The 25302-nt window shown below is 48.8% G+C and overlaps 13 non-coding genes across 13 annotated transcripts; all 13 read left to right on the top strand.

Moving 5' to 3' along the window:
• The first annotated feature begins 1263 nt into the window (after positions 1-1263).
• Positions 1264-1454, top strand: LOC142733174 (U2 spliceosomal RNA). Its single transcript, XR_012879982.1, has one exon. It is a non-coding gene; the product is annotated as a U2 spliceosomal RNA (small nuclear RNA).
• Positions 1455-2758: 1304 nt separating this feature from the next.
• On the top strand, positions 2759-2949 carry LOC142733173 (U2 spliceosomal RNA). Its single transcript, XR_012879981.1, has one exon. It is a non-coding gene; the product is annotated as a U2 spliceosomal RNA (small nuclear RNA).
• A 6727-nt stretch (positions 2950-9676) lies between these two features.
• On the top strand, positions 9677-9867 carry LOC142733172 (U2 spliceosomal RNA). The gene has a single exon (XR_012879980.1). It is a non-coding gene; the product is annotated as a U2 spliceosomal RNA (small nuclear RNA).
• Positions 9868-11179: 1312 nt separating this feature from the next.
• On the top strand, positions 11180-11370 carry LOC142733171 (U2 spliceosomal RNA). The gene has a single exon (XR_012879979.1). It is a non-coding gene; the product is annotated as a U2 spliceosomal RNA (small nuclear RNA).
• Positions 11371-12646: 1276 nt separating this feature from the next.
• Positions 12647-12837, top strand: LOC142733170 (U2 spliceosomal RNA). The gene has a single exon (XR_012879978.1). It is a non-coding gene; the product is annotated as a U2 spliceosomal RNA (small nuclear RNA).
• Positions 12838-14125: 1288 nt separating this feature from the next.
• LOC142733169 (U2 spliceosomal RNA) lies at positions 14126-14316 on the top strand. The gene has a single exon (XR_012879977.1). It is a non-coding gene; the product is annotated as a U2 spliceosomal RNA (small nuclear RNA).
• A 1276-nt stretch (positions 14317-15592) lies between these two features.
• On the top strand, positions 15593-15783 carry LOC142733167 (U2 spliceosomal RNA). Its single transcript, XR_012879976.1, has one exon. It is a non-coding gene; the product is annotated as a U2 spliceosomal RNA (small nuclear RNA).
• Positions 15784-17063: 1280 nt separating this feature from the next.
• LOC142733128 (U2 spliceosomal RNA) lies at positions 17064-17254 on the top strand. Its single transcript, XR_012879940.1, has one exon. It is a non-coding gene; the product is annotated as a U2 spliceosomal RNA (small nuclear RNA).
• Positions 17255-18550: 1296 nt separating this feature from the next.
• LOC142733165 (U2 spliceosomal RNA) lies at positions 18551-18741 on the top strand. Its single transcript, XR_012879974.1, has one exon. It is a non-coding gene; the product is annotated as a U2 spliceosomal RNA (small nuclear RNA).
• Positions 18742-20033: 1292 nt separating this feature from the next.
• LOC142733164 (U2 spliceosomal RNA) lies at positions 20034-20224 on the top strand. Its single transcript, XR_012879973.1, has one exon. It is a non-coding gene; the product is annotated as a U2 spliceosomal RNA (small nuclear RNA).
• A 1296-nt stretch (positions 20225-21520) lies between these two features.
• LOC142733163 (U2 spliceosomal RNA) lies at positions 21521-21711 on the top strand. The gene has a single exon (XR_012879972.1). It is a non-coding gene; the product is annotated as a U2 spliceosomal RNA (small nuclear RNA).
• Positions 21712-22995: 1284 nt separating this feature from the next.
• LOC142733162 (U2 spliceosomal RNA) lies at positions 22996-23186 on the top strand. Its single transcript, XR_012879971.1, has one exon. It is a non-coding gene; the product is annotated as a U2 spliceosomal RNA (small nuclear RNA).
• Positions 23187-24462: 1276 nt separating this feature from the next.
• On the top strand, positions 24463-24653 carry LOC142733161 (U2 spliceosomal RNA). Its single transcript, XR_012879970.1, has one exon. It is a non-coding gene; the product is annotated as a U2 spliceosomal RNA (small nuclear RNA).
• Positions 24654-25302: the final 649 nt, after the last annotated feature.

Genomic DNA, 25302 nt, shown 5'->3' with positions numbered 1-25302 from the left:
TTTTGTCTTTGCTATTGTTTCTGTCTTTCTGAAGGGATCTCCCCTTTTAATCCCATTATTTCAACACCTGTTGGACAATGCATGAGTGATAATGAGCTCATTGATTAAATGCAATTAATGAATAGATTGCCACCTCTTGTTGTGTGTCGTCTGTGTTTCTGTGTTTCTGGCATTTCACATTGGAACACCTCATTCACCTTCCTTGTCTTCTCTCCGCCCTCCCTTTTAGGTAAGTTAAAGAGCTGCACCTGAGCCAGCCACTGATTGATTGATTGATTGATTGATTGATTGATTGATTGATTGATTGATTGATTGATTGATTGATGCAGCACAACAGTCAAATAGTGGAGTGGAGTAGGGGAACAGCAAACAGCCAATAAAGCAGCCCGCCCGCTCGCCTGCCCGCCACAATGGACCTACCTGTGTACACTAGATGGATGTGATGGAATGTACTGTCGTCCCTACATTTCAAGAAGAAGTAAGAATTGCAGTTGCAACAAAGCCTTGCTTGCCTACAAAGAGAGCAGCAATTTGGATTTGTTACTATGTTACCTAGAAGAATAACAAACTGTGCAAGGATGGAGGTTGTAGGAGCAAGGAGAAGTTGTCTGTAAAGTTGGTGGATGCCTATTTTCCATTTTGCAGTCCCTTGTCTCCCTCTTGTGGCCTCCTGGAGGCAACTAGCTGTGCAAAAAAAAGAAAGCCTGGCGGCCGGCTGTTGCAGTGTTGCCCTCTCAGGCAACACTGAGTGACTGACTGAGCCTCACCGTCTTATATAAAGTTCAGACGGAACTTTGCACGTGTCATAGTGGAGCCCTCAGGATTCCAGAGCCAGCTTTCTGACATCATAATGGGGCCTCAGAGATAAAAGCCTGGGCCCAGGCAGTGTTGGTCAGTGCTGCTCAGCAGGCAGCACTGGACTGGACTGGATTACAGCTGATACAAGGTGTGAAGGAACAAGGGGTGGCTGTGGGCATGCACTTGCTGCCGCTGCCAGTGTTTATCTGCATGGCAGCAGGGCATTTGGGCGTTGCCAGGAAGGCGTTTTTATGTAGATTCCTCCTCTTTCAGCACTGCATTGTGGTGCAAGCAAAAGAAGCAAATCCTGTCTGGCTTCCTCTCCGGCCTTTATTCACCTCCCGTGTAGCTGTGAGTGTGTGAGCCTGCAGGGCCCCATGGAATTGCCTAGAAGTAGGCTGAATCGCTGCAAGGGCTGAACAGCAGTATCGGGCAGGCTCGGGCAACGCGCGGCCCGTTCGGGTTATCGCTTCTCGGCCTTTTGGCTAAGATCAAGTGTAGTATCTGTTCTTATCAGTTTAATATCTGATACGTCCCCTATCTGGGGACCATATATTAAATGGATTTTTAGAACAGGGAGATGGAAATAGAGCTTGCTCTGTCCACTCCACGCATTGACCTGGTATTGCAGTATTTCCAGGACCGGTGCACCCTTTCCTTATGTGTTGACTAAAAGCAGATTCCAAAAGTGTTTTTTGTCTTTGCTATTGTTTCTGTCTTTCTGAAGGGATCTCCCCTTTTAATCCCATTATTTCAACACCTGTTGGACAATGCATGAGTGATAATGAGCTCATTGATTAAATGCAATTAATGAATAGATTGCCACCTCTTGTTGTGTGTCGTCTGTGTTTCTGTGTTTCCGGCATTTCACATTGGAACACCTCATTCACCTTCCTTGTCTTCTCTCCGCCCTCCCTTTTAGGTAAGTTAAAGAGCTGCACCTGAGCCAGCCACTGATTGATTGATTGATTGATTGATTGATTGATTGATTGATTGATTGATTGATTGATTGATTGATTGATGCAGCACAACAGTCAAATAGTGGAGTGGAGTAGGGGAACAGCAAACAGCCAATAAAGCAGCCCGCCCGCTCGCCTGCCCGCCACAATGGACCTACCTGTGTACACTAGATGGATGTGATGGAATGTACTGTCGTCCCTACATTTCAAGAAGAAGTAAGAATTGCAGTTGCAACAAAGCCTTGATTGCCTACAAAGAGAGCAGCAATTTGGATTTGTTACTATGTTACCTAGAAGAATAACAAACTGTGCAAGGATGGAGGTTGTAGGAGCAAGGAGAAGTTGTCTGTAAAGTTGGTGGATGCCTATTTTCCATTTTGCAGTCCCTTGTCTCCCTCTTGTGGCCTCCTGGAGGCAACTAGCTGTGCAAAAAAAAGACAGCCTGGCGGCCGGCTGTTGCAGTGTTGCCCTCTCAGGCAACACTGAGTGACTGACTGAGCCTCACCGTCTTATATAAAGTTCAGACGGAACTTTGCACGTGTCATAGTGGAGCCCTCAGGATTCCAGAGCCAGCTTTCTGACATCATAATGGGGCCTCAGAGATAAAAGCCTGGGCCCAGGTAGTGTTGGTCAGTGCTGCTCAGCAGGCAGCACTGGACTGGACTGGATTACAGCTGATACAAGGTGTGAAGGAACAAGGGGTGGCTGTGGGCATGCACTTGCTGCCGCTGCCAGTGTTTATCTGCATGGCAGCAGGGCATTTGGGCGTTGCCAGGAAGGCGTTTTTATGTAGATTCCTCCTCTTTCAGCACTGCATTGTGGTGCAAGCAAAAGAAGCAAATCCTGTCTGGCTTCCTCTCCGGCCTTTATTCACCTCCCGTGTAGCTGTGAGTGTGTGAGCCTGCAGGGCCCCATGGAATTGCCTAGAAGTAGGCTGAATCGCTGCAAGGGCTGAACAGCAGTATCGGGCAGGCTCGGGCAACGCGCGGCCCGTTCGGGTTATCGCTTCTCGGCCTTTTGGCTAAGATCAAGTGTAGTATCTGTTCTTATCAGTTTAATATCTGATACGTCCCCTATCTGGGGACCATATATTAAATGGATTTTTAGAACAGGGAGATGGAAATAGAGCTTGCTCTGTCCACTCCACGCATTGACCTGGTATTGCAGTATTTCCAGGACCGGTGCACCCTTTCCTTATGTGTTGACTAAAAGCAGATTCCAAAAGTGTTTTTTGTCTTTGCTATTGTTTCTGTCTTTCTGAAGGGATCTCCCCTTTTAATCCCATTATTTCAACACCTGTTGGACAATGCATGAGTGATAATGAGCTCATTGATTAAATGCAATTAATGAATAGATTGCCACCTCTTGTTGTGTGTCGTCTGTGTTTCTGTGTTTCCGGCATTTCACATTGGAACACCTCATTCACCTTCCTTGTCTTCTCTCCGCCCTCCCTTTTAGGTAAGTTAAAGAGCTGCACCTGAGCCAGCCACTGATTGATTGATTGATTGATTGATTGATTGATTGATTGATTGATTGATTGATGCAGCACAACAGTCAAATAGTGGAGTGGAGTAGGGGAACAGCAAACAGCCAATAAAGCAGCCCGCCCGCTCGCCTGCCCGCCACAATGGACCTACCTGTGTACACTAGATGGATGTGTTAGGGATCTGCCAGGTACTTCATCTAGCTATACTCCTGGGATTAATCAATCCACACCTGAGGCCAGACCTGCTCGACTGACACCATCTCCCACCAACCAGGGTGGCAGGCTCAGGAGTGGGAGAGCCTATCGCGGCCTGGTCTCTCGGAGTTAGCTCCGCCCCCTGCCCTTTATTACCTGCCCTGTGCTCTCCCTCAGTGCTTGTAATTCTTTTGGATTCCTGGCCCCACTGCTGCTTGCTCCAGCCTGCTTCTGCCGTGCTTCTGCCGTGCTTCTGCCTTGCTTCTGCCTTGCTGCAGTTCTGCTTGACCTGCTTGCTTGCCCTGGCTTGCTTCTGTCTCCGTGCCTGCTCGGGTGTACTCACTTCGTCCTGTTCCTGACTGTTCGTTCGCCGCCCCGTTTCCTCGTGGCGTTCCGTGGCTACTGCCCCTTCCCTTGCGTGTTCCCTGTTTGTCTTCCTGTGCACTTAGCCAGCGTAGGGACCGCCGCCCAGTTGTACCTCGTCGCCTAGGGCGGGTCGTTGCAAGTAGGCAGGGACAGGGCGGTGGGTAGATTAGGGCTCACTTTCCCTTCACCTCCTTCCTGCCATTACATAATTACAAGCCCTTACCTAGTCTACCATTTCTCCTACGCTGACGCTATCATGGACCCCCTTGAGACCCTGACCCAGCAGATGCAGGGCCTCTCCCTACAGGTCCAGGCCCTGGCCCAAAGGGTCAATCAGGGTGACGCTGCTTTAGTAGTACCCCTCACCTCACCTCTAGAACCCGACCTCAAGTTACCTGACCGGTTTTCAGGGGACCGTAAGACGTTTCTCTCCTTCCGGGAGAGTTGCAGACTGTATTTCCGCCTAAAGCCCCACTCCTCAGGTTCCGAGAACCAGCGGGTGGGTATCATCATATCCCGACTCCAGGAAGGGCCCCAAGAGTGGGCCTTCTCCTTGGCTCCTGACGCCCCTGAACTTTCCTCTGTTGATCGTTTTTTCTCTGCCCTCGGACTCATTTACGACGAGACTGACAGGACTGCTTTAGCCGAGAGTCAGCTGGTGACCTTACGTCAGGGTAGGAGACCGGTTGAGGAATACTGTTCTGATTTTAGGAAGTGGTGCGTAGCTTCTCAGTGGAACGATCCGGCCCTAAGGTGCCAGTTTAGGTTAGGATTATCTGACGCCCTGAAGGATCTGCTGGTTAGCTACCCCTCGCCTGACTCCCTTGACCAGGTTATGGCCCTAGCAGTACGACTTGACCGACGTCTCAGGGAACGTCAGCTAGAACGCTTCAGTGTGCTCCCCTCTGACTTTTCTGCGATTCCCCCCGAGGTCCCGTCCCCTCGCCCCTCCACGGAGGACTCGGAGGTACCTATGCAACTCGGGGCCTCCATGTCCCCTCGACAACGTAGGGAGTTTCGCAGAATGAATGGTCTCTGCTTCTACTGTGGGGACGACAAGCATCTACTGAACACCTGTCCCAGGCGCAAGAATAAGAAGCCGGAAAACTTCCGCGCCTAAGTGATCATCGGGGAGGTCACTTGGGCGCACAGGTATTTCCCGTTAATGTGAAACGCAATAAAATTTTGCTTCCCTTTCAGGTCTCGTTTGCTGGCCGGTCTGCCACGGGCAGTGCTTTCGTGGATTCTGGCTCATCTGCTAATATCATGTCTGTGGAATTTGCTATGTCTCTAAAGATGCCTTGTATTGATTTACCTTATCCCATCCCTGTAGTAGGAATCGACTCAACCCCCCTTGCTAATGGTTATTTTACTCAGCATACTCCTGTTTTTGAACTCCTGGTTGGCTCCATGCATTTGGAGAAGTGCTCTGTACTGGTGATGCAGGGATTATCGTCTGATCTGGTATTAGGCCTTCCCTGGTTGCAGTTGCATAATCCCACATTTGATTGGAATACTGGGGATCTCACCAAATGGGGTAATGAATGTCTTATGTCATGTCTTTCTGTTAACTCTATTTCTCCCCGGGAGGAGGTAAACACGCTTCCTGAGTTTGTTCAGGACTTCGCCGATGTGTTTTCTAAGGAGGCCTCCGAGGTGTTGCCCCCCCATAGAGATTACGATTGCGCTATCGATTTGGTGCCTGGTGCCAAGCTTCCTAAGGGTAGGATATTTAATCTTTCATGTCCTGAACGTGAAGCGATGAGGGTGTATATCCAAGAATGCCTGGCCAAGGGTTTCATTCGCCCCTCGACTTCTCCTGTAGGTGCTGGCTTCTTCTTCGTGGGGAAGAAGGATGGTGGTCTTAGGCCGTGCATTGATTATCGTAACCTGAATAAGGTCACCGTAAGGAACCAGTACCCACTTCCTTTGATTCCGGATCTTTTTAATCAGGTTCAGGGAGCCCAATGGTTTTCTAAGTTCGATCTACGGGGGGCATATAACCTTATCCGCATCAAAGAGGGGGATGAGTGGAAAACTGCGTTCAACACACCCGAGGGTCATTTCGAATACCTGGTCATGCCCTTTGGGTTGTGTAATGCCCCTGCTGTCTTCCAGAATTTTATTAATGAAATCCTGAGAGAGTACCTGGGTAATTTTCTTGTTGTGTACCTTGATGACATACTGGTGTTTTCCAAGGACTGGTCCTCCCACGTGGAGCATGTCAGGAAGGTGCTCCAGGTCCTTCGGGAGAATAATCTGTTTGCTAAGACTGAAAAATGTGTCTTTGGGGTACAGGAGATACCATTTTTAGGGCAAATCCTCACTCCTCATGAATTCCGCATGGACCCTGCCAAGGTTCAAGCTGTGGCGGAATGGGTCCAACCTGCCTCCCTTAAGGCGTTACAGTGTTTTTTAGGGTTCGCCAACTATTATAGGAGATTTATTGCCAACTTCTCGGTCGTCGCTAAGCCTCTTACGGACCTTACCCGCAAGGGTGCTGATGTCCTCCATTGGCCCCCTGAGGCCGTCCAGGCCTTTGAGACTCTCAAGAAGTGCTTTATCTCGGCCCCCGTGCTGATTCAGCCCAACCAAGAGGAGCCATTTATTGTGGAGGTTGACGCTTCCAAGGTGGGAGTGGGGGCCGTCTTGTCCCAGGGTACCAGCTCCCTCACCCATCTCCGCCCCTGTGCTTACTTCTCTAGGAAGTTTTCGCCCACGGAGAGTAACTATGATATTGGTAACCGCGAACTTCTAGCCATTAAATGGGCTTTTGAGGAGTGGCGGCACTTCCTGGAGGGGGCCAGACACCAGGTAACGGTCCTTACGGATCACAAGAATCTGGTTTTCCTAGAATCGGCCCGGAGGCTTAATCCTAGACAAGCTCGGTGGGCACTATTCTTTACCAGATTTAATTTCTTGGTTACCTATAGGGCTGGGTCCAAGAATATTAAGGCTGACGCTCTGTCACGTAGTTTCATGGCCAATCCTCCTTCCGAGAAGGATCCCGCTTGTATTTTACCCCCTGGTATAATCGTCTCTGCCACGGATTCTGATTTAGCTTCTGATATCGCGGCTGATCAGGGTGCAGCTCCCGGGAACGTCCCTGGGGACAAACTGTTTGTTCCCCTGCAATACCGGCTGAGGGTACTCAGGGAAAACCATGACTCCGCTCTATCTGGTCATCCTGGCATCTTGGGCACCAAACACCTCATTACCAGAAACTATTGGTGGCCTGGGTTGCCTAAAGATGTTAGGGCTTACGTCGCCGCTTGTGAGGTTTGCGCTAGGTCCAAAACCCCTAGGTCCCGACCTGCGGGCCTACTCCGTTCCTTGCCCATTCCCCAGAGACCTTGGACCCATATCTCCATGGATTTTATCACCGATTTGCCTCCATCTCAGGGCAAGTCGGTGGTGTGGGTGGTAGTCGACCGCTTCAGCAAGATGTGCCACTTTGTGCCCCTTAAGAAGCTACCTAACGCCAAGACGTTAGCTTCTTTGTTTGTGAAACACATCCTGCGTCTCCATGGGGCCCCAGTCAATATCGTTTCTGACAGAGGGGTACAATTTGTTTCCTTATTTTGGAGAGCTTTTTGTAAAAAGTTGGAGATTGATCTGTCCTTCTCCTCCGCCTTCCATCCCGAAACTAATGGCCAAACGGAAAGGACCAACCAATCCCTGGAACAATATTTAAGGTGTTTCATCTCTGACTGTCAATTCGATTGGGTCTCATTCCTTCCCCTTGCTGAATTTTCCCTGAATAACCGGGTCAGTAACTCGTCAGGGGTCTCCCCGTTTTTCTGTAATTTCGGGTTTAACCCAAGGTTCTCCTCCGTCTCCCCTGGTTGTTCCAATAATCCTGAGGTAGAGGAGGTTCATCGGGAACTGTGCACTGTCTGGGCCCAGGTTCAGAAGAACCTAGAGGCGTCCCAGAGCGCACAAAAGATTCAGGCGGATAGTAGACGTTCTGCTAACCCCCGGTTTGTCGTCGGGGATTTGGTCTGGTTGTCGTCCAGGAACTTGCGCCTTAAGGTCCCGTCCAGGAAGTTTGCTCCCCGATTTATTGGACCTTATAAGATCATTGAAGTCCTCAACCCTGTATCCTTCCGTCTGGAGCTCCCCCCATCCTTTCGCATACATGACGTCTTCCATGCCTCCCTCCTTAAACGCTGCTCCCCGTCCTGGTCCCCCTCGAGGATACCTCCTGTTCCCGTTCTCACCCCTGAGGGGGTGGAATTCGAGGTGGCCAAGATTATGGACAGTAGGATGGTCCAGGGCTCCCTCCAGTACCTGGTCCATTGGAGAGGATACGGGCCGGAGGAGAGGACTTGGGTACCTGCCCGTGATGTTCACGCTGGGGTATTAATCAGGAGGTTCCACCTCCTCTTCCCCACTAAACCGGGTCCCCTTAGTAAGGGTCCGGTGGCCCCTCATAAAAGGGGGAGTACTGTTAGGGATCTGCCAGGTACTTCATCTAGCTATACTCCTGGGATTAATCAATCCACACCTGAGGCCAGACCTGCTCGACTGACACCATCTCCCACCAACCAGGGTGGCAGGCTCAGGAGTGGGAGAGCCTATCGCGGCCTGGTCTCTCGGAGTTAGCTCCGCCCCCTGCCCTTTATTACCTGCCCTGTGCTCTCCCTCAGTGCTTGTAATTCTTTTGGATTCCTGGCCCCACTGCTGCTTGCTCCAGCCTGCTTCTGCCGTGCTTCTGCCGTGCTTCTGCCTTGCTTCTGCCTTGCTGCAGTTCTGCTTGACCTGCTTGCTTGCCCTGGCTTGCTTCTGTCTCCGTGCCTGCTCGGGTGTACTCACTTCGTCCTGTTCCTGACTGTTCGTTCGCCGCCCCGTTTCCTCGTGGCGTTCCGTGGCTACTGCCCCTTCCCTTGCGTGTTCCCTGTTTGTCTTCCTGTGCACTTAGCCAGCGTAGGGACCGCCGCCCAGTTGTACCTCGTCGCCTAGGGCGGGTCGTTGCAAGTAGGCAGGGACAGGGCGGTGGGTAGATTAGGGCTCACTTTCCCTTCACCTCCTTCCTGCCATTACAGGATGTGATGGAATGTACTGTCGTCCCTACATTTCAAGAAGAAGTAAGAATTGCAGTTGCAACAAAGCCTTGCTTGCCTACAAAGAGAGCAGCAATTTGGATTTGTTACTATGTTACCTAGAAGAATAACAAACTGTGCAAGGATGGAGGTTGTAGGAGCAAGGAGAAGTTGTCTGTAAAGTTGGTGGATGCCTATTTTCCATTTTGCAGTCCCTTGTCTCCCTCTTGTGGCCTCCTGGAGGCAACTAGCTGTGCAAAAAAAAGACAGCCTGGCGGCCGGCTGTTGCAGTGTTGCCCTCTCAGGCAACACTGAGTGACTGACTGAGCCTCACCGTCTTATATAAAGTTCAGACGGAACTTTGCACGTGTCATAGTGGAGCCCTCAGGATTCCAGAGCCAGCTTTCTGACATCATAATGGGGCCTCAGAGATAAAAGCCTGGGCCCAGGCAGTGTTGGTCAGTGCTGCTCAGCAGGCAGCACTGGACTGGACTGGATTACAGCTGATACAAGGTGTGAAGGAACAAGGGGTGGCTGTGGGCATGCACTTGCTGCCGCTGCCAGTGTTTATCTGCATGGCAGCAGGGCATTTGGGCGTTGCCAGGAAGGCGTTTTTATGTAGATTCCTCCTCTTTCAGCACTGCATTGTGGTGCAAGCAAAAGAAGCAAATCCTGTCTGGCTTCCTCTCCGGCCTTTATTCACCTCCCGTGTAGCTGTGAGTGTGTGAGCCTGCAGGGCCCCATGGAATTGCCTAGAAGTAGGCTGAATCGCTGCAAGGGCTGAACAGCAGTATCGGGCAGGCTCGGGCAACGCGCGGCCCGTTCGGGTTATCGCTTCTCGGCCTTTTGGCTAAGATCAAGTGTAGTATCTGTTCTTATCAGTTTAATATCTGATACGTCCCCTATCTGGGGACCATATATTAAATGGATTTTTAGAACAGGGAGATGGAAATAGAGCTTGCTCTGTCCACTCCACGCATTGACCTGGTATTGCAGTATTTCCAGGACCGGTGCACCCTTTCCTTATGTGTTGACTAAAAGCAGATTCCAAAAGTGTTTTTTGTCTTTGCTATTGTTTCTGTCTTTCTGAAGGGATCTCCCCTTTTAATCCCATTATTTCAACACCTGTTGGACAATGCATGAGTGATAATGAGCTCATTGATTAAATGCAATTAATGAATAGATTGCCACCTCTTGTTGTGTGTCGTCTGTGTTTCTGTGTTTCCGGCATTTCACATTGGAACACCTCATTCACCTTCCTTGTCTTCTCTCCGCCCTCCCTTTTAGGTAAGTTAAAGAGCTGCACCTGAGCCAGCCACTGATTGATTGATTGATTGATTGATTGATTGATTGATTGATTGATTGATTGATTGATTGATTGATTGATTGATTGATGCAGCACAACAGTCAAATAGTGGAGTGGAGTAGGGGAACAGCAAACAGCCAATAAAGCAGCCCGCCCGCTCGCCTGCCCGCCACAATGGACCTACCTGTGTACACTAGATGGATGTGATGGAATGTACTGTCGTCCCTACATTTCAAGAAGAAGTAAGAATTGCAGTTGCAACAAAGCCTTGCTTGCCTACAAAGAGAGCAGCAATTTGGATTTGTTACTATGTTACCTAGAAGAATAACAAACTGTGCAAGGATGGAGGTTGTAGGAGCAAGGAGAAGTTGTCTGTAAAGTTGGTGGATGCCTATTTTCCATTTTGCAGTCCCTTGTCTCCCTCTTGTGGCCTCCTGGAGGCAACTAGCTGTGCAAAAAAAAGACAGCCTGGCGGCCGGCTGTTGCAGTGTTGCCCTCTCAGGCAACACTGAGTGACTGACTGAGCCTCACCGTCTTATATAAAGTTCAGACGGAACTTTGCACGTGTCATAGTGGAGCCCTCAGGATTCCAGAGCCAGCTTTCTGACATCATAATGGGGCCTCAGAGATAAAAGCCTGGGCCCAGGCAGTGTTGGTCAGTGCTGCTCAGCAGGCAGCACTGGACTGGACTGGATTACAGCTGATACAAGGTGTGAAGGAACAAGGGGTGGCTGTGGGCATGCACTTGCTGCCGCTGCCAGTGTTTATCTGCATGGCAGCAGGGCATTTGGGCGTTGCCAGGAAGGCGTTTTTATGTAGATTCCTCCTCTTTCAGCACTGCATTGTGGTGCAAGCAAAAGAAGCAAATCCTGTCTGGCTTCCTCTCTGGCCTTTATTCACCTCCCGTGTAGCTGTGAGTGTGTGAGCCTGCAGGGCCCCATGGAATTGCCTAGAAGTAGGCTGAATCGCTGCAAGGGCTGAACAGCAGTATCGGGCAGGCTCGGGCAACGCGCGGCCCGTTCGGGTTATCGCTTCTCGGCCTTTTGGCTAAGATCAAGTGTAGTATCTGTTCTTATCAGTTTAATATCTGATACGTCCCCTATCTGGGGACCATATATTAAATGGATTTTTAGAACAGGGAGATGGAAATAGAGCTTGCTCTGTCCACTCCACGCATTGACCTGGTATTGCAGTATTTCCAGGACCGGTGCACCCTTTCCTTATGTGTTGACTAAAAGCAGATTCCAAAAGTGTTTTTTGTCTTTGCTATTGTTTCTGTCTTTCTGAAGGGATCTCCCCTTTTAATCCCATTATTTCAACACCTGTTGGACAATGCATGAGTGATAATGAGCTCATTGATTAAATGCAATTAATGAATAGATTGCCACCTCTTGTTGTGTGTCGTCTGTGTTTCTGTGTTTCCGGCATTTCACATTGGAACACCTCATTCACCTTCCTTGTCTTCTCTCCGCCCTCCCTTTTAGGTAAGTTAAAGAGCTGCACCTGAGCCAGCCACTGATTGATTGATTGATTGATTGATTGATTGATTGATTGATGCAGCACAACAGTCAAATAGTGGAGTGGAGTAGGGGAACAGCAAACAGCCAATAAAGCAGCCCGCCCGCTCGCCTGCCCGCCACAATGGACCTACCTGTGTACACTAGATGGATGTGATGGAATGTACTGTCGTCCCTACATTTCAAGAAGAAGTAAGAATTGCAGTTGCAACAAAGCCTTGCTTGCCTACAAAGAGAGCAGCAATTTGGATTTGTTACTATGTTACCTAGAAGAATAACAAACTGTGCAAGGATGGAGGTTGTAGGAGCAAGGAGAAGTTGTCTGTAAAGTTGGTGGATGCCTATTTTCCATTTTGCAGTCCCTTGTCTCCCTCTTGTGGCCTCCTGGAGGCAACTAGCTGTGCAAAAAAAAGACAGCCTGGCGGCCGGCTGTTGCAGTGTTGCCCTCTCAGGCAACACTGAGTGACTGACTGAGCCTCACCGTCTTATATAAAGTTCAGACGGAACTTTGCACGTGTCATAGTGGAGCCCTCAGGATTCCAGAGCCAGCTTTCTGACATCATAATGGGGCCTCAGAGATAAAAGCCTGGGCCCAGGCAGTGTTGGTCAGTGCTGCTCAGCAGGCAGCACTGGACTGGACTGGATTACAGCTGATACAAGGTGTGAAGGAACAAGGGGTGGCTGTGGGCATGCACTTGCTGCCGCTGCCAGTGTTTATCTGCATGGCAGCAGGGCATTTGGGCGTTGCCAGGAAGGCGTTTTTATGTAGATTCCTCCTCTTTCAGCACTGCATTGTGGTGCAAGCAAAAGAAGCAAATCCTGTCTGGCTTCCTCTCCGGCCTTTATTCACCTCCCGTGTAGCTGTGAGTGTGTGAGCCTGCAGGGCCCCATGGAATTGCCTAGAAGTAGGCTGAATCGCTGCAAGGGCTGAACAGCAGTATCGGGCAGGCTCGGGCAACGCGCGGCCCGTTCGGGTTATCGCTTCTCGGCCTTTTGGCTAAGATCAAGTGTAGTATCTGTTCTTATCAGTTTAATATCTGATACGTCCCCTATCTGGGGACCATATATTAAATGGATTTTTAGAACAGGGAGATGGAAATAGAGCTTGCTCTGTCCACTCCACGCATTGACCTGGTATTGCAGTATTTCCAGGACCGGTGCACCCTTTCCTTATGTGTTGACTAAAAGCAGATTCCAAAAGTGTTTTTTGTCTTTGCTATTGTTTCTGTCTTTCTGAAGGGATCTCCCCTTTTAATCCCATTATTTCAACACCTGTTGGACAATGCATGAGTGATAATGAGCTCATTGATTAAATGCAATTAATGAATAGATTGCCACCTCTTGTTGTGTGTCGTCTGTGTTTCTGTGTTTCTGGCATTTCACATTGGAACACCTCATTCACCTTCCTTGTCTTCTCTCCGCCCTCCCTTTTAGGTAAGTTAAAGAGCTGCACCTGAGCCAGCCACTGATTGATTGATTGATTGATTGATTGATTGATTGATTGATTGATTGATTGATGCAGCACAACAGTCAAATAGTGGAGTGGAGTAGGGGAACAGCAAACAGCCAATAAAGCAGCCCGCCCGCTCGCCTGCCCGCCACAATGGACCTACCTGTGTACACTAGATGGATGTGATGGAATGTACTGTCGTCCCTACATTTCAAGAAGAAGTAAGAATTGCAGTTGCAACAAAGCCTTGATTGCCTACAAAGAGAGCAGCAATTTGGATTTGTTACTATGTTACCTAGAAGAATAACAAACTGTGCAAGGATGGAGGTTGTAGGAGCAAGGAGAAGTTGTCTGTAAAGTTGGTGGATGCCTATTTTCCATTTTGCAGTCCCTTGTCTCCCTCTTGTGGCCTCCTGGAGGCAACTAGCTGTGCAAAAAAAAGACAGCCTGGCGGCCGGCTGTTGCAGTGTTGCCCTCTCAGGCAACACTGAGTGACTGACTGAGCCTCACCGTCTTATATAAAGTTCAGACGGAACTTTGCACGTGTCATAGTGGAGCCCTCAGGATTCCAGAGCCAGCTTTCTGACATCATAATGGGGCCTCAGAGATAAAAGCCTGGGCCCAGGTAGTGTTGGTCAGTGCTGCTCAGCAGGCAGCACTGGACTGGACTGGATTACAGCTGATACAAGGTGTGAAGGAACAAGGGGTGGCTGTGGGCATGCACTTGCTGCCGCTGCCAGTGTTTATCTGCATGGCAGCAGGGCATTTGGGCGTTGCCAGGAAGGCGTTTTTATGTAGATTCCTCCTCTTTCAGCACTGCATTGTGGTGCAAGCAAAAGAAGCAAATCCTGTCTGGCTTCCTCTCCGGCCTTTATTCACCTCCCGTGTAGCTGTGAGTGTGTGAGCCTGCAGGGCCCCATGGAATTGCCTAGAAGTAGGCTGAATCGCTGCAAGGGCTGAACAGCAGTATCGGGCAGGCTCGGGCAACGCGCGGCCCGTTCGGGTTATCGCTTCTCGGCCTTTTGGCTAAGATCAAGTGTAGTATCTGTTCTTATCAGTTTAATATCTGATACGTCCCCTATCTGGGGACCATATATTAAATGGATTTTTAGAACAGGGAGATGGAAATAGAGCTTGCTCTGTCCACTCCACGCATTGACCTGGTATTGCAGTATTTCCAGGACCGGTGCACCCTTTCCTTATGTGTTGACTAAAAGCAGATTCCAAAAGTGTTTTTTGTCTTTGCTATTGTTTCTGTCTTTCTGAAGGGATCTCCCCTTTTAATCCCATTATTTCAACACCTGTTGGACAATGCATGAGTGATAATGAGCTCATTGATTAAATGCAATTAATGAATAGATTGCCACCTCTTGTTGTGTGTCGTCTGTGTTTCTGTGTTTCCGGCATTTCACATTGGAACACCTCATTCACCTTCCTTGTCTTCTCTCCGCCCTCCCTTTTAGGTAAGTTAAAGAGCTGCACCTGAGCCAGCCACTGATTGATTGATTGATTGATTGATTGATTGATTGATTGATGCAGCACAACAGTCAAATAGTGGAGTGGAGTAGGGGAACAGCAAACAGCCAATAAAGCAGCCCGCCCGCTCGCCTGCCCGCCACAATGGACCTACCTGTGTACACTAGATGGATGTGATGGAATGTACTGTCGTCCCTACATTTCAAGAAGAAGTAAGAATTGCAGTTGCAACAAAGCCTTGCTTGCCTACAAAGAGAGCAGCAATTTGGATTTGTTACTATGTTACCTAGAAGAATAACAAACTGTGCAAGGATGGAGGTTGTAGGAGCAAGGAGAAGTTGTCTGTAAAGTTGGTGGATGCCTATTTTCCATTTTGCAGTCCCTTGTCTCCCTCTTGTGGCCTCCTGGAGGCAACTAGCTGTGCAAAAAAAAGACAGCCTGGCGGCCGGCTGTTGCAGTGTTGCCCTCTCAGGCAACACTGAGTGACTGACTGAGCCTCACCGTCTTATATAAAGTTCAGACGGAACTTTGCACGTGTCATAGTGGAGCCCTCAGGATTCCAGAGCCAGCTTTCTGACATCATAATGGGGCCTCAGAGATAAAAGCCTGGGCCCAGGCAGTGTTGGTCAGTGCTGCTCAGCAGGCAGCACTGGACTGGACTGGATTACAGCTGATACAAGGTGTGAAGGAACAAGGGGTGGCTGTGGGCATGCACTTGCTGCCGCTGCCAGTGTTTATCTGCATGGCAGCAGGGCATTTGGGCGTTGCCAGGAAGGCGTTTTTATGTAGATTCCTCCTCTTTCAGCACTGCATTGTGGTGCAAGCAAAAGAAGCAAATCCTGTCTGGCTTCCTCTCCGGCCTTTATTCACCTCCCGTGTAGCTGTGAGTGTGTGAGCCTGCAGGGCCCCATGGAATTGCCTAGAAGTAGGCTGAATCGCTGCAAGGGCTGAACAGCAGTATCGGGCAGGCTCGGGCAACGCGCGGCCCGTTCGGGTTATCGCTTCTCGGCCTTTTGGCTAAGATCAAGTGTAGTATCTGTTCTTATCAGTTTAATATCTGATACGTCCCCTATCTGGGGACCATATATTAAATGGATTTTTAGAACAGGGAGATGGAAATAGAGCTTGCTCTGTCCACTCCACGCATTGACCTGGTATTGCAGTATTTCCAGGACCGGTGCACCCTTTCCTTATGTGTTGACTAAAAGCAGATTCCAAAAGTGTTTTTTGTCTTTGCTATTGTTTCTGTCTTTCTGAAGGGATCTCCCCTTTTAATCCCATTATTTCAACACCTGTTGGACAATGCATGAGTGATAATGAGCTCATTGATTAAATGCAATTAATGAATAGATTGCCACCTCTTGTTGTGTGTCGTCTGTGTTTCTGTGTTTCCGGCATTTCACATTGGAACACCTCATTCACCTTCCTTGTCTTCTCTCCGCCCTCCCTTTTAGGTAAGTTAAAGAGCTGCACCTGAGCCAGCCACTGATTGATTGATTGATTGATTGATTGATTGATTGATTGATTGATGCAGCACAACAGTCAAATAGTGGAGTGGAGTAGGGGAACAGCAAACAGCCAATAAAGCAGCCCGCCCGCTCGCCTGCCCGCCACAATGGACCTACCTGTGTACACTAGATGGATGTGATGGAATGTACTGTCGTCCCTACATTTCAAGAAGAAGTAAGAATTGCAGTTGCAACAAAGCCTTGCTTGCCTACAAAGAGAGCAGCAATTTGGATTTGTTACTATGTTACCTAGAAGAATAACAAACTGTGCAAGGATGGAGGTTGTAGGAGCAAGGAGAAGTTGTCTGTAAAGTTGGTGGATGCCTATTTTCCATTTTGCAGTCCCTTGTCTCCCTCTTGTGGCCTCCTGGAGGCAACTAGCTGTGCAAAAAATAGACAGCCTGGCGGCCGGCTGTTGCAGTGTTGCCCTCTCAGGCAACACTGAGTGACTGACTGAGCCTCACCGTCTTATATAAAGTTCAGACGGAACTTTGCACGTGTCATAGTGGAGCCCTCAGGATTCCAGAGCCAGCTTTCTGACATCATAATGGGGCCTCAGAGATAAAAGCCTGGGCCCAGGCAGTGTTGGTCAGTGCTGCTCAGCAGGCAGCACTGGACTGGACTGGATTACAGCTGATACAAGGTGTGAAGGAACAAGGGGTGGCTGTGGGCATGCACTTGCTGCCGCTGCCAGTGTTTATCTGCATGGCAGCAGGGCATTTGGGCGTTGCCAGGAAGGCGTTTTTATGTAGATTCCTCCTCTTTCAGCACTGCATTGTGGTGCAAGCAAAAGAAGCAAATCCTGTCTGGCTTCCTCTCCGGCCTTTATTCACCTCCCGTGTAGCTGTGAGTGTGTGAGCCTGCAGGGCCCCATGGAATTGCCTAGAAGTAGGCTGAATCGCTGCAAGGGCTGAACAGCAGTATCGGGCAGGCTCGGGCAACGCGCGGCCCGTTCGGGTTATCGCTTCTCGGCCTTTTGGCTAAGATCAAGTGTAGTATCTGTTCTTATCAGTTTAATATCTGATACGTCCCCTATCCGGGGACCATATATTAAATGGATTTTTAGAACAGGGAGATGGAAATAGAGCTTGCTCTGTCCACTCCACGCATTGACCTGGTATTGCAGTATTTCCAGGACCGGTGCACCCTTTCCTTATGTGTTGACTAAAAGCAGATTCCAAAAGTGTTTTTTGTCTTTGCTATTGTTTCTGTCTTTCTGAAGGGATCTCCCCTTTTAATCCCATTATTTCAACACCTGTTGGACAATGCATGAGTGATAATGAGCTCATTGATTAAATGCAATTAATGAATAGATTGCCACCTCTTGTTGTGTGTCGTCTGTGTTTCTGTGTTTCCGGCATTTCACATTGGAACACCTCATTCACCTTCCTTGTCTTCTCTCCGCCCTCCCTTTTAGGTAAGTTAAAGAGCTGCACCTGAGCCAGCCACTGATTGATTGATTGATTGATTGATTGATTGATTGATTGATTGATTGATTGATTGATTGATGCAGCACAACAGTCAAATAGTGGAGTGGAGTAGGGGAACAGCAAACAGCCAATAAAGCAGCCCGCCCGCTCGCCTGCCCGCCACAATGGACCTACCTGTGTACACTAGATGGATGTGATGGAATGTACTGTCGTCCCTACATTTCAAGAAGAAGTAAGAATTGCAGTTGCAACAAAGCCTTGCTTGCCTACAAAGAGAGCAGCAATTTGGATTTGTTACTATGTTACCTAGAAGAATAACAAACTGTGCAAGGATGGAGGTTGTAGGAGCAAGGAGAAGTTGTCTGTAAAGTTGGTGGATGCCTATTTTCCATTTTGCAGTCCCTTGTCTCCCTCTTGTGGCCTCCTGGAGGCAACTAGCTGTGCAAAAAAAAGACAGCCTGGCGGCCGGCTGTTGCAGTGTTGCCCTCTCAGGCAACACTGAGTGACTGACTGAGCCTCACCGTCTTATATAAAGTTCAGACGGAACTTTGCACGTGTCATAGTGGAGCCCTCAGGATTCCAGAGCCAGCTTTCTGACATCATAATGGGGCCTCAGAGATAAAAGCCTGGGCCCAGGCAGTGTTGGTCAGTGCTGCTCAGCAGGCAGCACTGGACTGGACTGGATTACAGCTGATACAAGGTGTGAAGGAACAAGGGGTGGCTGTGGGCATGCACTTGCTGCCGCTGCCAGTGTTTATCTGCATGGCAGCAGGGCATTTGGGCGTTGCCAGGAAGGCGTTTTTATGTAGATTCCTCCTCTTTCAGCACTGCATTGTGGTGCAAGCAAAAGAAGCAAATCCTGTCTGGCTTCCTCTCCGGCCTTTATTCACCTCCCGTGTAGCTGTGAGTGTGTGAGCCTGCAGGGCCCCATGGAATTGCCTAGAAGTAGGCTGAATCGCTGCAAGGGCTGAACAGCAGTGTCGGGCAGGCTCGGGCAACGCGCGGCCCGTTCGGGTTATCGCTTCTCGGCCTTTTGGCTAAGATCAAGTGTAGTATCTGTTCTTATCAGTTTAATATCTGATACGTCCCCTATCTGGGGACCATATATTAAATGGATTTTTAGAACAGGGAGATGGAAATAGAGCTTGCTCTGTCCACTCCACGCATTGACCTGGTATTGCAGTATTTCCAGGACCGGTGCACCCTTTCCTTATGTGTTGACTAAAAGCAGATTCCAAAAGTGTTTTTTGTCTTTGCTATTGTTTCTGTCTTTCTGAAGGGATCTCCCCTTTTAATCCCATTATTTCAACACCTGTTGGACAATGCATGAGTGATAATGAGCTCATTGATTAAATGCAATTAATGAATAGATTGCCACCTCTTGTTGTGTGTCGTCTGTGTTTCTGTGTTTCCGGCATTTCACATTGGAACACCTCATTCACCTTCCTTGTCTTCTCTCCGCCCTCCCTTTTAGGTAAGTTAAAGAGCTGCACCTGAGCCAGCCACTGATTGATTGATTGATTGATTGATTGATTGATTGATTGATTGATTGATTGATTGATGCAGCACAACAGTCAAATAGTGGAGTGGAGTAGGGGAACAGCAAACAGCCAATAAAGCAGCCCGCCCGCTCGCCTGCCCGCCACAATGGACCTACCTGTGTACACTAGATGGATGTGATGGAATGTACTGTCGTCCCTACATTTCAAGAAGAAGTAAGAATTGCAGTTGCAACAAAGCCTTGCTTGCCTACAAAGAGAGCAGCAATTTGGATTTGTTACTATGTTACCTAGAAGAATAACAAACTGTGCAAGGATGGAGGTTGTAGGAGCAAGGAGAAGTTGTCTGTAAAGTTGGTGGATGCCTATTTTCCATTTTGCAGTCCCTTGTCTCCCTCTTGTGGCCTCCTGGAGGCAACTAGCTGTGCAAAAAAAAGACAGCCTGGCGGCCGGCTGTTGCAGTGTTGCCCTCTCAGGCAACACTGAGTGACTGACTGAGCCTCACCGTCTTATATAAAGTTCAGACGGAACTTTGCACGTGTCATAGTGGAGCCCTCAGGATTCCAGAGCCAGCTTTCTGACATCATAATGGGGCCTCAGAGATAAAAGCCTGGGCCCAGGCAGTGTTGGTCAGTGCTGCTCAGCAGGCAGCACTGGACTGGACTGGATTACAGCTGATACAAGGTGTGAAGGAACAAGGGGTGGCTGTGGGCATGCACTTGCTGCCGCTGCCAGTGTTTATCTGCATGGCAGCAGGGCATTTGGGCGTTGCCAGGAAGGCGTTTTTATGTAGATTCCTCCTCTTTCAGCACTGCATTGTGGTGCAAGCAAAAGAAGCAAATCCTGTCTGGCTTCCTCTCCGGCCTTTATTCACCTCCCGTGTAGCTGTGAGTGTGTGAGCCTGCAGGGCCCCATGGAATTGCCTAGAAGTAGGCTGAATCGCTGCATGGGCTGAACAGCAGTATCGGGCAGGCTCGGGCAACGCGCGGCCCGTTCGGGTTATCGCTTCTCGGCCTTTTGGCTAAGATCAAGTGTAGTATCTGTTCTTATCAGTTTAATATCTGATACGTCCCCTATCTGGGGACCATATATTAAATGGATTTTTAGAACAGGGAGATGGAAATAGAGCTTGCTCTGTCCACTCCACGCATTGACCTGGTATTGCAGTATTTCCAGGACCGGTGCACCCTTTCCTTATGTGTTGACTAAAAGCAGATTCCAAAAGTGTTTTTTGTCTTTGCTATTGTTTCTGTCTTTCTGAAGGGATCTCCCCTTTTAATCCCATTATTTCAACACCTGTTGGACAATGCATGAGTGATAATGAGCTCATTGATTAAATGCAATTAATGAATAGATTGCCACCTCTTGTTGTGTGTCGTCTGTGTTTCTGTGTTTCCGGCATTTCACATTGGAACACCTCATTCACCTTCCTTGTCTTCTCTCCGCCCTCCCTTTTAGGTAAGTTAAAGAGCTGCACCTGAGCCAGCCACTGATTGATTGATTGATTGATTGATTGATTGATTGATTGATTGATTGATTGATTGATTGATGCAGCACAACAGTCAAATAGTGGAGTGGAGTAGGGGAACAGCAAACAGCCAATAAAGCAGCCCGCCCGCTCGCCTGCCCGCCACAATGGACCTACCTGTGTACACTAGATGGATGTGATGGAATGTACTGTCGTCCCTACATTTCAAGAAGAAGTAAGAATTGCAGTTGCAACAAAGCCTTGCTTGCCTACAAAGAGAGCAGCAATTTGGATTTGTTACTATGTTACCTAGAAGAATAACAAACTGTGCAAGGATGGAGGTTGTAGGAGCAAGGAGAAGTTGTCTGTAAAGTTGGTGGATGCCTATTTTCCATTTTGCAGTCCCTTGTCTCCCTCTTGTGGCCTCCTGGAGGCAACTAGCTGTGCAAAAAAAAGACATCCTGGCGGCCGGCTGTTGCAGTGTTGCCCTCTCAGGCAACACTGAGTGACTGACTGAGCCTCACCGTCTTATATAAAGTTCAGACGGAACTTTGCACGTGTCATAGTGGAGCCCTCAGGATTCCAGAGCCAGCTTTCTGACATCATAATGGGGCCTCAGAGATAAAAGCCTGGGCCCAGGCAGTGTTGGTCAGTGCTGCTCAGCAGGCAGCACTGGACTGGACTGGATTACAGCTGATACAAGGTGTGAAGGAACAAGGGGTGGCTGTGGGCATGCACTTGCTGCCGCTGCCAGTGTTTATCTGCATGGCAGCAGGGCATTTGGGCGTTGCCAGGAAGGCGTTTTTATGTAGATTCCTCCTCTTTCAGCACTGCATTGTGGTGCAAGCAAAAGAAGCAAATCCTGTCTGGCTTCCTCTCCGGCCTTTATTCACCTCCCGTGTAGCTGTGAGTGTGTGAGCCTGCAGGGCCCCATGGAATTGCCTAGAAGTAGGCTGAATCGCTGCAAGGGCTGAACAGCAGTGTCGGGCAGGCTCGGGCAACGCGCGGCCCGTTCGGGTTATCGCTTCTCGGCCTTTTGGCTAAGATCAAGTGTAGTATCTGTTCTTATCAGTTTAATATCTGATACGTCCCCTATCTGGGGACCATATATTAAATGGATTTTTAGAACAGGGAGATGGAAATAGAGCTTGCTCTGTCCACTCCACGCATTGACCTGGTATTGCAGTATTTCCAGGACCGGTGCACCCTTTCCTTATGTGTTGACTAAAAGCAGATTCCAAAAGTGTTTTTTGTCTTTGCTATTGTTTCTGTCTTTCTGAAGGGATCTCCCCTTTTAATCCCATTATTTCAACACCTGTTGGACAATGCATGAGTGATAATGAGCTCATTGATTAAATGCAATTAATGAATAGATTGCCACCTCTTGTTGTGTGTCGTCTGTGTTTCTGTGTTTCCGGCATTTCACATTGGAACACCTCATTCACCTTCCTTGTCTTCTCTCCGCCCTCCCTTTTAGGTAAGTTAAAGAGCTGCACCTGAGCCAGCCACTGATTGATTGATTGATTGATTGATTGATTGATTGATTGATTGATTGATGCAGCACAACAGTCAAATAGTGGAGTGGAGTAGGGGAACAGCAAACAGCCAATAAAGCAGCCCGCCCGCTCGCCTGCCCGCCACAATGGACCTACCTGTGTACACTAGATGGATGTGATGGAATGTACTGTCGTCCCTACATTTCAAGAAGAAGTAAGAATTGCAGTTGCAACAAAGCCTTGCTTGCCTACAAAGAGAGCAGCAATTTGGATTTGTTACTATGTTACCTAGAAGAATAACAAACTGTGCAAGGATGGAGGTTGTAGGAGCAAGGAGAAGTTGTCTGTAAAGTTGGTGGATGCCTATTTTCCATTTTGCAGTCCCTTGTCTCCCTCTTGTGGCCTCCTGGAGGCAACTAGCTGTGCAAAAAAAAGACAGCCTGGCGGCCGGCTGTTGCAGTGTTGCCCTCTCAGGCAACACTGAGTGACTGACTGAGCCTCACCGTCTTATATAAAGTTCAGACGGAACTTTGCACGTGTCATAGTGGAGCCCTCAGGATTCCAGAGCCAGCTTTCTGACATCATAATGGGGCCTCAGAGATAAAAGCCTGGGCCCAGGCAGTGTTGGTCAGTGCTGCTCAGCAGGCAGCACTGGACTGGACTGGATTACAGCTGATACAAGGTGTGAAGGAACAAGGGGTGGCTGTGGGCATGCACTTGCTGCCGCTGCCAGTGTTTATCTGCATGGCAGCAGGGCATTTGGGCGTTGCCAGGAAGGCGTTTTTATGTAGATTCCTCCTCTTTCAGCACTGCATTGTGGTGCAAGCAAAAGAAGCAAATCCTGTCTGGCTTCCTCTCCGGCCTTTATTCACCTCCCGTGTAGCTGTGAGTGTGTGAGCCTGCAGGGCCCCATGGAATTGCCTAGAAGTAGGCTGAATCGCTGCAAGGGCTGAACAGCAGTATCGGGCAGGCTCGGGCAACGCGCGGCCCGTTCGGGTTATCGCTTCTCGGCCTTTTGGCTAAGATCAAGTGTAGTATCTGTTCTTATCAGTTTAATATCTGATACGTCCCCTATCTGGGGACCATATATTAAATGGATTTTTAGAACAGGGAGATGGAAATAGAGCTTGCTCTGTCCACTCCACGCATTGACCTGGTATTGCAGTATTTCCAGGACCGGTGCACCCTTTCCTTATGTGTTGACTAAAAGCAGATTCCAAAAGTGTTTTTTGTCTTTGCTATTGTTTCTGTCTTTCTGAAGGGATCTCCCCTTTTAATCCCATTATTTCAACACCTGTTGGACAATGCATGAGTGATAATGAGCTCATTGATTAAATGCAATTAATGAATAGATTGCCACCTCTTGTTGTGTGTCGTCTGTGTTTCTGTGTTTCCGGCATTTCACATTGGAACACCTCATTCACCTTCCTTGTCTTCTCTCCGCCCTCCCTTTTAGGTAAGTTAAAGAGCTGCACCTGAGCCAGCCACTGATTGATTGATTGATTGATTGATTGATTGATTGATTGATGCAGCACAACAGTCAAATAGTGGAGTGGAGTAGGGGAACAGCAAACAGCCAATAAAGCAGCCCGCCCGCTCGCCTGCCCGCCACAATGGACCTACCTGTGTACACTAGATGGATGTGATGGAATGTACTGTCGTCCCTACATTTCAAGAAGAAGTAAGAATTGCAGTTGCAACAAAGCCTTGCTTGCCTACAAAGAGAGCAGCAATTTGGATTTGTTACTATGTTACCTAGAAGAATAACAAACTGTGCAAGGATGGAGGTTGTAGGAGCAAGGAGAAGTTGTCTGTAAAGTTGGTGGATGCCTATTTTCCATTTTTTAGTCCCTTGTCTCCCTCTTGTGGCCTCCTGGAGGCAACTAGCTGTGCAAAAAAAAGACAGCCTGGCGGCCGGCTGTTGCAGTGTTGCCCTCTCAGGCAACACTGAGTGACTGACTGAGCCTCACCGTCTTATATAAAGTTCAGACGGAACTTTGCACGTGTCATAGTGGAGCCCTCAGGATTCCAGAGCCAGCTTTCTGACATCATAATGGGGCCTCAGAGATAAAAGCCTGGGCCCAGGCAGTGTTGGTCAGTGCTGCTCAGCAGGCAGCACTGGACTGGACTGGATTACAGCTGATACAAGGTGTGAAGGAACAAGGGGTGGCTGTGGGCATGCACTTGCTGCCGCTGCCAGTGTTTATCTGCATGGCAGCAGGGCATTTGGGCGTTGCCAGGAAGGCGTTTTTATGTAGATTCCTCCTCTTTCAGCACTGCATTGTGGTGCAAGCAAAAGAAGCAAATCCTGTCTGGCTTCCTCTCCGGCCTTTATTCACCTCCCGTGTAGCTGTGAGTGTGTGAGCCTGCAGGGCCCCATGGAATTGCCTAGAAGTAGGCTGAATCGCTGCAAGGGCTGAACAGCAGTATCGGGCAGGCTCGGGCAACGCGCGGCCCGTTCGGGTTATCGCTTCTCGGCCTTTTGGCTAAGATCAAGTGTAGTATCTGTTCTTATCAGTTTAATATCTGATACGTCCCCTATCTGGGGACCATATATTAAATGGATTTTTAGAACAGGGAGATGGAAATAGAGCTTGCTCTGTCCACTCCACGCATTGACCTGGTATTGCAGTATTTCCAGGACCGGTGCACCCTTTCCTGACTAAAAGCAGATTCCAAAAGTGTTTTTTGTCTTTGCTATTGTTTCTGTCTTTCTGAAGGGATCTCCCCTTTTAATCCCATTATTTCAACACCTGTTGGACAATGCATGAGTGATAATGAGCTCATTGATTAAATGCAATTAATGAATAGATTGCCACCTCTTGTTGTGTGTCGTCTGTGTTTCTGTGTTTCCGGCATTTCACATTGGAACACCTCATTCACCTTCCTTGTCTTCTCTCCGCCCTCCCTTTTAGGTAAGTTAAAGAGCTGCACCTGAGCCAGCCACTGATTGATTGATTGATTGATTGATTGATTGATTGATTGATTGATTGATTGATTGATTGATGCAGCACAACAGTCAAATAGTGGAGTGGAGTAGGGGAACAGCAAACAGCCAATAAAGCAGCCCGCCCGCTCGCCTGCCCGCCACAATGGACCTACCTGTGTACACTAGATGGATGTGATGGAATGTACTGTCGTCCCTACATTTCAAGAAGAAGTAAGAATTGCAGTTGCAACAAAGCCTTGCTTGCCTACAAAGAGAGCAGCAATTTGGATTTGTTACTATGTTACCTAGAAGAATAACAAACTGTGCAAGGATGGAGGTTGTAGGAGCAAGGAGAAGTTGTCTGTAAAGTTGGTGGA

This window comes from Rhinoderma darwinii, unplaced genomic scaffold, assembly GCF_050947455.1.
Source record: "Rhinoderma darwinii isolate aRhiDar2 unplaced genomic scaffold, aRhiDar2.hap1 Scaffold_935, whole genome shotgun sequence".
Lineage (NCBI taxonomy): Eukaryota > Metazoa > Chordata > Amphibia > Anura > Rhinodermatidae > Rhinoderma > Rhinoderma darwinii.
The sequence above is the reverse complement of the archived record's forward strand: the minus strand, read 5'-3'. Positions and strand labels throughout refer to the sequence as shown.